This window comes from Eschrichtius robustus, chromosome 12 (assembly GCF_028021215.1).
Source record: "Eschrichtius robustus isolate mEscRob2 chromosome 12, mEscRob2.pri, whole genome shotgun sequence".
In the NCBI taxonomy this organism is placed as follows: Eukaryota; Metazoa; Chordata; class Mammalia; order Artiodactyla; family Eschrichtiidae; genus Eschrichtius; species Eschrichtius robustus.
This window is the reverse complement of record NC_090835.1, coordinates 100050087-100060469: the sequence shown is the minus strand read 5'-3', so window position 1 is coordinate 100060469 and position 10383 is coordinate 100050087. Positions and strand designations below refer to the sequence as shown.

The 10383-nt window shown below is 43.9% G+C and overlaps 1 non-coding gene across 1 annotated transcript; it reads right to left on the bottom strand.

Annotated features, from left to right (window-relative positions):
* Positions 1-4883: 4883 nt before the first annotated feature.
* LOC137774291 (U6 spliceosomal RNA) lies at positions 4884-4991 on the bottom strand. The gene has a single exon (XR_011075820.1). It is a non-coding gene; the product is annotated as a U6 spliceosomal RNA (small nuclear RNA).
* Between the last annotated feature and the right edge of the window lie 5392 nt (positions 4992-10383).

Genomic DNA, 10383 nt, shown 5'->3' with positions numbered 1-10383 from the left:
ACTTCCCTCTTAAAACTGCTTTTGCTGCATCCCATAGGTTTTGGATCATCGTGTTTTCATTGTCATTTGTCTCTAGGTATTTTTTGATTTCCTCTTTGATTTCTTCAGTGATCTCTTGGTTACTTAGTAACGTACTGTTTAGCCTCCATGTGTTTGTGCTTTTCACGTTTTTTTTCCATGTAGTTTATTTCTAATCTCATAGCGTTGTGGTCGGAAAAGATGCTTGATATGATTTCAATTTTCTTAAATTTACTGAGGCTTGATTTGTGACCCAAGATATGATCTATCCTGGAGAATGTTCCGTATGCACTTGAGAAAAGTGTAATCTGCTGTTTTTGGATGGAATGTCCTATAAATATCAATTAAATCTATCTGGTCTATTGTGTCATTTAAAGCTTGTGTTTCCTTATTAATTTTCTGTCTGTATAATCTGTCCATTGGTGTAAGTGAGGTGTTAAAGTCCCCCACTATTATTGTGTTACTGTCAATTTCCTCTTTTACCGTTGTTAGCATTTGCCTCATATATTGAGGTGCTCCTATGGTGGGTGCATATATATTTATAATTGTTATATCTTCTTCTTGGATTGATCCCTTGATCATTATGTAGTGTCCTTCCTTGTCTCTTGTAACATTCTTTATTTTAAAGTCTATTTTATCTGATATGAGTATTGCTATTCCAGCTTTCTTTTGATGTCCATTTGCATAGAATGTCTTTTTCCAACCCCTCACTTTCAGTCTGTATGTGTCCCTAGGTCTGAAGTAGGTCTCTTGTAGACAGCATATACATGGGTCTTGTTTTTGTATCCATTCAGCCAGCCTGTGTCTTTTGGTTGGAGCATTTATCCACTCACATTTAAGGTAATTATTGATATGTATGTTCCTATTACCATTTTCTTAATTGTTTTGGGTTTGTTCTTGTAGGTCCTTTTCTTCTCTTGTGTTTCCCACTTAGAGAAGTTCCTTTAGCATTTGTTGTAGAGCTGGTTTGGTGGTGCTGAATTCTCTTAGCTTTTGCTTGTCTGTAAAGCTTTTGATTTCTCCATCAAATCTGAATGAGATGCTTGCCGGGTAGAGTAATCTTGGTTGTAGGTTCTTCCCTTTCATCACTTTAAATATATCGTGCCACTCCCTTCTGGCTTGCAGAGTTTCTGCTGAGAAATCAGCTGTTAACCTTATGGGAGTTCCCTTTTATGTTGTCATTTTTCCCTTGTTGCTTTTAATACTTTGTCTTTAATTTTTGTCAGTTTGATTACTATGTGTCTTGGCGTGTTTCTCCTTGGGTTTATCCTGCCTGGGACTCTCTGAGCTTCCTGGACTTGGGTGGCTATTTCCTTTCCCATGTTAGGGAAGTTTTTGACTATAATCTCATCAAATATTTTCTCGGGTCCTTTCTCTCTCTCTCTCTTCTCCTTCTGGGACCCCTATAACGTGAATGTTGTTGTGTTTAATGTTGTCCCAGAGGTCTCTTAGGCTGTCTTCATTTCTTTTCATTCTTTTTTCTTTATTCTGTTCCACGGCAGTGAATTCCACCATTCTGTCTTCCAGGTCACTTATCTGTTCTTCTGCTTCAGTTATTCTGCTATTGATTCCTTCTAGTGTAGTTTTCATTTCAGTTATTGTATTGTTCATCTCTGTTTGTTTGTTCTTTAATTCTTCTAGGTCTTTGTTAAACACTTCTTTCATCTTCTCGATCTTTGCCTCCATTCTTTTTCTGAGGTCCTGGATCATCTTCACTACCATTATTCTGAATTCTTTTTCTGGAAGGTTGCCTATCTCCACTTCATTTAGTTGTTTTTCTGGGGTTTTATCTTGTTCCTTCATCTGGTACATAGTCCTCTGCCTTTTCATTTTGTCTATCTTCTGTGAATGTGGTTTTCGTTCCAATCCAGGTTACAGGATTGTAGTTCTTCTTGCTTCCTCTGTCTGTCCTCTGGTGGATGATGCTCCTCCCATATTCTTTAAATCCTCTCCAGATTACTTGCAATACCTAATAAAATGTAAATGCTGTGTAAATAGTTGTAAATACCATGTAAGTGGTATGTATATAGTTGTCAATGTGCAGCAAATTCAATTTTTGCGTTTTGGAACTTTCTGGAATTTTTTTCTTGAATATTTCCCATCCACTGTTGGTTGAATCCCAGGATGCAGAGCCTGAGGACACAGAGGGACGACCGTATATATATGTATATATTTATATTACACATATATAATATACCCACATTTTGAATTTAACCTTTAGACTGAGATGGCTCCAGCTGATATTTTCATGAAATAAGCTGAGTCAGGTGATTCTGGTTTAGGGTGTATTTGCAAACTGCAGTGTCTATTCGGTGGCTGCCTCCACATCAGGCATGCCAGTAAAGTGCAGGAGCCCTGAGAGTGAGTTCCCTGCGTTTCCCGTTGTGAGCTGACGTTTGGTTTCCCCGGCTTACTGTGTTCCCTGATTATCACAGAGAGAGAAGTGGCAGGAGCTCCTTTCCCAGCAGCTATAAAATGCCAGTTAAGTGGCTTATTTGCAAATTGCCAAATACAACTACTAGGTTATTTCTACACAAAAATTCCTGTGTAAGCAAATCTTCAGAATGCCAGGACTCAAATGAGGTGAACTAATGAAAAAGTCCAGGGATTAACAGATAAAACTACCGTACATAAAATAGATAAGCAATAAGGATTTACTGTATAGCACAGGGAACTGTATTCAATATCTTGTAATAACCTATAATGAAATATTATCTGAAAAAAATAACTGAATCACTATGCTGTACATCTGAAACTGACACAATATTGTAAATCAACTATACTTCGGCTTAAAAAAAAAGTCCTTGGCATCCAGACAGCCAAAAAGCACATGAAAAGATGCTCAACATCACTAATTATTAGAGAAATGCAAATCAAAACTAAAATGAGGTATTACCTCACACCAGTCAGAATGGCCATCATCAAAAAGTCTACAAACAATAAATGCTGGAGAAAAGGGAACCCTCCTACACTGTTGGTGGGAATGTAAATTGGTACAACCACTACGGAGAACAGTATGGAGGTTCCTTAAAAAACTAAAAATAGAAGTACCATATGATCCAGCAATCCCACTCTTGTGCATATATCTGGAGAAAACCATAAGTCGAAAAGATACATGCATCCCAATGTTCGTTGCAGCATTATTTACAATAGCCAAGACATGGAAGCAACGTAAATGTCCATTGACAGAGGAATGGATGAAGTAGATGCAGTATATGTATACAATGGAATACTATTCAGCCAAAAAAAAAAAGAATGAAATAATGCCATTTGCAGCAACATAGAGGGACCTAGAGATTATCATACTAAGTGAAGTGTCAGACAGAGAAAGACAAATACCATATGATATCACTTACATGTGGAATCTAGTAAAATGATACAAATAAACTTACAAAACATAAATAGAGTCCCAGATATAGAAAACAAACTATGGTTACCGGGGGGAAAGGGGATTGGAGGGATAAATTGGGAGACTGGGATTGACATATACACACTACTATATATAAAATACATAACAAATAAGGACCTACTGTATAGCACAGGGAACTCTTCTCAATACTCTGTAACGGCCTATATGGGAAAAGAATCTAAAAAAGAGTGGATATATGTATATGTATAACTGATTCACTTTGCTGTACACCTGAAACTAACCCAACATTGTAAATCAACTATACTCGAATAAATTTTTTTTTTAAATTATAAAACAACAAATAAATAAAATAAAGAACTCTTTGAAAATGTCCTTGGACAAGTTAACAGCTTCTTTTAAGTCAGAGCGCTGTGCTCTGCTCCGCTGAGCTCTGCCAGGAGCTGAGAGTTAAGACCTGGAGATTCCCATCCTGATCCTGTTCCTGGAAAGTGTTGGGACTTTCAGCAAGTACTTTCACCTCTATCTCAGCCTGTGTGGCCTTTTTTCTTCTTGCTTGTAAAGAGCATTGGTGTGTCCGGGATAGATCAGATGATCTTTACCCAGTTCTAAAAACTCAGGAGAGTATTGTGCTAAAAGGAAGCTCCTTATGGGAGGAGATGATCCTGAGGGAAAAAGGCTAAAAACTAATAGAACTCATCTTTTACTTTCACCCTCCCCTGGGCACCTCTACTTTCTACTGTTCACTCCTGGCCTCCTAAGTTCCTGAGTCTTACAAGAATTTCCCATGAGGACTGTTTTTGGCCTGAAAGATACCCTCAAAACATCAAAAATCTTGAACCAAAAAAAGGCAGACACTTTTCATACTTAAACTGAAAAATTTTTAATGGCAGAAAAAAAAAACCACCACCAAAACCAAAAACCCTCCTTGACTGGGAAGTAGTAACAGGTTGAAAGTTTAATAGGACATGAGGAGAATTTGACACCTTGAGGGCAAGAGTTTGCTGCAGGCACACCTGGGATGGAGGTGAACATGGTATTTAGGGACCCCAACCTCCCCTCAGGGCCCGTGGCCTCGGGTTGCCTGGCCAGAGCACCCCAGCCAGGTCCCCGCCCCCAGCCCCCTGTCAGTGCCCTGGGTCTGGTGAAAGAATGTGTTAATGAAAAATTACTCATGACACTGGTGAAAAACGTTAGGCTGACTCTGACTCTGTTCAGGAGGGAACCAGCACCATGGTGTAGGGATGACTACACTGGAGAAGGAAGTCTAGTGGCAGCATTGTTCCAACAGCATCTGCTTGCTTCATGTCTTTGTGTCACATTTTGCTAATTCTCACACTATTTCAAACTTTTTCACTATTATATTTGCCATGGTGATCTGTGATCAGTGATCTTTGATGTTACTGCTACGACTCACTGAAAGATGATGGTTAGTATTTTTTAGCAAGAAAGTATTTAAAAATTTTTTTTACTGCTCAAAGGATTAAATTTTTTTTTCAAAAAAATGGACTGCTTCATGAATTTGTGTGTTATCCTTTGTGCAGAAGCTGTGCGAATTTTCTATCTATCGTCCCAATTTTAGTATATGTGCTGCTGAAGCAAGCACTGCAATACACTTTTTTGGTTTTTTTTGGTTGCATTGGGTCTCCGCTGCTGCGCATGGGCTTTCTCTAGTTGTGGCGAGTGGGGGCTACTCTTTGTTGCGGTGCACGGGCTTCTCATTGCGGTGGCTTCTCTTGTTGTGGAGCACGGGCTCTCGGCACGTGGGCTTCAGTAGTTGCAGCACCCGTGCCCCCTGCATTGGCAGGCAGATTCTTAACCACTGCGCCACCAGGAAGTCCCAAGAAAGTATTATTAAATTAAGGTATGCACATTGTTTTTTAGACATAATGCTATTGCACACTTAATAGACTAGACTATGTGTAGTGTAAACATTACTTTTACATGCACTGGAAAACCAAAAATACCATGTGACTTGCTTTATTGTGATGGTCTGGAACTGAACCTAGAATATCTCTGAGACATGCCTGTACCTGTTTTCGCAAACGGAAAGAAATTTGAAGACGATTTTTAATTTTAAGAATAAAGGCAAAAAGCAAAAATAACATTGATGCTTTATCTCGATTTATTTTGTGCATCTATTTACAAGATGTGTCTTAAGGTCATTTCTTCTTTGCTTTATGCCATTTCAGCTTACGAAAGGTTTCATAAGAACGCTCTACTTGTGGACTGCAGGGGAAACCTGCACCTCTCAAAGCTCTCTATCTGGCGCACAGCTGCTGAGCTGTCCACAGGTAGGTGCTCCGTGGCACCTGGAGGGCCTGCCCCAAGGAAAACTCTCATTTCAATAACTCACGCGCAACTGCACCCCGCCTTTGCTTTTGTAAAGGGATTTACTAAAAAGGAATGCAGGGCCTTTGCCTTTAAATGTCAAAGCAATGTTTCTCTCTTTAAAAATAAAATCTTTCTTTCGGTTCTTCTGAAAGTTACTGATAAGACCAAAGGGGGTAAAGCAGGGAAGGAACAAGGAGAAGAGAAACCGTGGCACCAGTGCCTGGAAAACAGCTCTCTGTGGGTGGAAAATGTTCCAGTTGTTTCTCCCAGGCAAGACTTGAAGCAAAGAAGTCATGCAGAAAAGCTCATGGAAAATCAGAGCAAAGTATTTTTAGGTGGTTGACCTTTTAGTAAGAGTAGTTATCTCCTTTAAAAGGAAAAATTATCAAAGAATGTTATGTTACTAATACTTGGAAGGGAGGCAAGAAGGTGGGGGGGATAAGCCAGGGGTAAAAATATCCAAGTCTGTGGTGTACACTTTGGGGGCCTGCGTACCCAGAGGCTCATCTTTCTGGACAGGTTGGTACTGGAGCTTTGCTCTTGCATCTGGTATAACTGCATCCCTTGCCTATTGGAATGTGTCTGCAGAACCATTTCTCCATTCTCAAAATGTTCCCATACAGCCTCCCTCCTTCCCCCTCTTTCCTCCTTCCTTCCTTGCTCCTTTCTTCCTTCTTATTTTCCTTACTGTCTCCAGGAAAAGGCAGCACCTGGGAGGTGCTGAAGCTTCCACTTAAGAGCACAGACTTCAGTCATATTGGCCTGAATCTGAGTCTGGACTCTGCTACTTACTCTATGAGTGACCTTGGACAAGTTACTAAATTTCTCTGGGCCTCAGTTTCCGCATCTCTGTGATGGGAGGAACAATTAGTACCTGCTTCGCAGGGTGGTTGGGATAATTAAATGAGAGAGCACATGTAATGTGCTCAATAAAACTGAGTTCTCAGGAGAAAGGGAGGGGCTTGCAGAAACCTGCTGACTGTCTGCCCAAGGGGACATGAGTGCAGCGTAAGCCAGCAGGTCTGGATGCCCAATCCAGACCTCCTTTGATTTTTGTATTTTCTGTTTTCACTCCAGTACTCCCTGACTTTATTCCGTTGTACCTGCGTGGATTATTTTGACAGAAGAAACTGAGCTAATCCCACTGTGTTCTGCAAAATTCTCTGATAATAGGTTTTTTTTTTTTTCTCAAAATACTCCACTGCCCCCCAAAGAGTCAACTCCAAGTAAAATTACGGAGCATACAGGGTTTTGTTTTGCTTTTGTTCCAGTCTACCTCCTCTTTCTGTAGGCTCTGCATCTCCATTTCCTTCCCTTCACCCTAAAATCCCAAGGGGTCTTGCTGTCTAGTTCACTGCAGCACCTGTCCACTTCTGCCCTCTTTCTTATCTTCCGAAATAGCCTGTCCCAGTGACCTTGCGCCACTCTCATTTCCTGGGATAGCTGATATCGGCTAATTTTTAGGAGTCAGCATGAATCTAAGCCAGTCCACAGGTGACCACAATGAATGGCCTCTCTCTTTACTGTGTTTGTCTCCTCACTGTGATTTCAAAGGCTCATCTCCAACAGTGAAATAGGCAGCAATTCCAAAGTAGTAAGGTATTTCCAGGGCACACCCAGTTGTGCCTTCCTGCAGGGAGTTCCCTGCTCTTTCTTGCGGTTGGGCTGGCCCCAGATGCGACCGGGGTCATGACTCCCAGGGTGCTCACTGCTGGATACAGGGAGCAGCTGCAGGGGCGAAAACTAGGCAGGTCATCAGGCGGAGGTGGCGGAGCGGGCCGGCCACCCCTGCGGGCAGCGACTTGGTCGTCCCAGCTGCTCTACTAGTCTGACGTCACTGCTCGGCACCATTCCTGGAATGGATGCAAAGCCTTTTCCTTTTCCCGGAAAATCTTGTTGAGCTCACTCTCCCCTGGACACCTGAGGGCTGCTGGAAAGGAGCGCACCTCCAGAGCCTGCGTGCTGCTATTTTAAGGGCTCTGTGGGGTCCAGGCCTCCTGCGCATCAACATTCTTTCCTATTTAGCCAGAGAGGGATTTCCACACCGTTTTCACTCCTGCCAAGACCCAGTCCCACCTCTGCTGCCCCTCCTACCTGACTCCCTCAGTCAGCAAATGACCTTGGCTCAGCCGAGGGGGGCCCTCCGCTTCTCTCACCTGCCTGTCCTTCCCTCCTTCCTGCCCCCTCTTCCTCTTCAAGGCCAATGCCCTTTGTCTCTGACCTTGACTTGGAGTCCTCCTACAAACCCACTGGCTTTCTTCTACCATGTGTCTTCTCTTTCTGGTCCAGCGGCTCTCTCCCCATAGGTTATGAACAGTCCCCAGTCCCCTCGAGTGGAGACGAGGTCTGTGCCCCGTTCTCCTCTGAGCTGCCGTCACATCCTCCTCCCCCCGCCGGTGCCTCCTCTTTGAACCTTCACTCTCAGCCCGGCTGTGCATGGGTCCATCCTCACTGTCTCCCCGACTCCCACCGCAGGCCTCCTGGAGGTCGAGTCCAAAACCCTCTCTCCCTGTGGTCACTATGCGCAACCTCCATGCTCCACTTAACGCCCCCGGCCGAGGCCTGAAGCCTCCTGTTTCCCCCTCGCAGTGGCCCTTCGCCGTCCTGATTCTTCTCTAACCCTTGAAATCACCGTGTTTCCTTTACTGTGTGTGTCTCTCCTCCTTTCGTCCCCTCTCCCCATCCTCCTCCTTTCCAAATGTACAGGTTCTGTCCTGGCTTAGAGTCCATTTTCTACACATACACTCTTTTGTCTTTTTTCCCCTTTATTCTGACTTCATCTGTGAATAACATGTAAGTTGGCACTTTTAGGAGTTACCTCTTTTCTGAACTTCAGATTTTCCTCCCTCCCTTCCCATCCTCCCTCCCTCCCTTCCTTCCTTCCTCCCTCCTGCCCTTCCTCCCTCCCTCTCTCACTCCCTCCCGCCCTCCCTCCTCCCTCCCTCCCACCCTCCCTCCATACCTCCCTCCTTCCATCCCTCCCACCCTTCCTTCCTTCCTCCTCTCTCCCTCCCTTCTTTCCTCTCATCTATTCGTAGATACTTACCAAGCATCTTCTGTGGGCCAAGTTCTGTACCATAAAATTAAAACAGCGATCACAGTAAAACGTGGTAAGTGCTGTGAGGTGGGAGGTACAGGATATTATGGGATCACCCAGCAGAGACACCTAAATCAGAATGTGAGTAGGGATGGTGAGGAAAGGCTTTCCCTAAGGAAGTTGTGTTTAGGAGGAGATGTGAGGAGGGGGAGCCTGAAGGGCAGGGCGAGTTTTGGGGGAAAGTCTGGTGACTTCTGCCGCCTCTCCCCTCTCATTCCTCCTTGCAATCATATCCCCACCTTACTAGGCATCCCCTGGTGACAGACACTTCATACTGGACAGGTTTCAAACTGAACGGATTATCTCTTCCTGTTCTTTCAGTGCTGCTGTGTCAGCAAAAGCCACGCCAGTATTGTTTCCCTAAGTTTCCATAATGTCACACCTGACTCCTCTAGTTTGCTCCCCCCTCACATCGGCTCCACCATCTGTCCCTTCTTCTCCTTCTGTCATTCTCATTCAAAAATCCCTTGCTCTTGTGTACTTCCCTGGTGGTCCAGTGGTAAAGAATCTGCCTTACAATGCAGGGAATGCAGATCTGATCCCTGGTCAGGGAACTAGGATCCCAAATGCTGTGGGGCAACTAAGCCCGTGCGCCGCAACTACTGAGCTTGCGCGCCTCAACGAGAGACCCCACGTGCCTCAAACTACAGAGCCAGTGCGCACCTGGAACCCGCACCACAACTACAGAGAAGCCTGCACACCACAACAAAGATCCCGCGTGTCGCAACTAAGACCTGATGCAGCCAAAAATAAATAAAATGAAAATAAATAAATTTAAAAAAAAAATCCCTTGTTCTTATAGCCCTTCTTTTTCTTAGCCGAGACCTCCAGTCTCACCCTCATTCAATCAATCCACAGACTTCCACTTTTAGATATTTTCCCGAAGTATTTTGAATATCACTCTTTCCTCAAAAACTGTCAAATCACCATAAAATAACATATGCAACTCTGGTGTCACGAACTTCTACCATTTGACTCAACCAGGGGAAACAGCTACCCTGAAGGACATTTTATTGGTCTCACTCGGTAAGAATCCTTTCAAGATGCTGCCTGCATGGCCCAGATGAAGGAAGCCTCGCTCCTCTCCCTCTCCTTACTTCCCCCGCCCAGTGGAAGTCACCGCTTCCTTCTTTGCGCTCCCACGGCACTTTATTGGGGTCTGTAATCACACATTCTTATTCCTAAACACTCTGCTTTTTATTATAGTTATTTGTGTATGGTATCAATCTTCATTACTGGAACAGTTGGTTTTTCACTCCCTTCAGGGATGGCCAAACCATCTTGCCTGTAACAGGCATCAGATAAATGCTGCCACATGCAACTGCGTCAGGACTGTAGCTGTGGGAGACCTTGACCACGTCACTGCTGCACTTATCTGAACACACGCGCAGTGCTGAGCTCCTCTGGGGACTCCTGTGTGAGTTCCACTAGCAACGGCCAGGCAGCTAACGATGTCTTTGCCAGTGCCAGAGAGGCTGATGGGACCCTGAGTCTGGACCGCGGTTTAGAAATGACACCAAGGGCTGATTCTTGGGGTCTCTCTGCCACCTGAGACTGACCCTTCCTG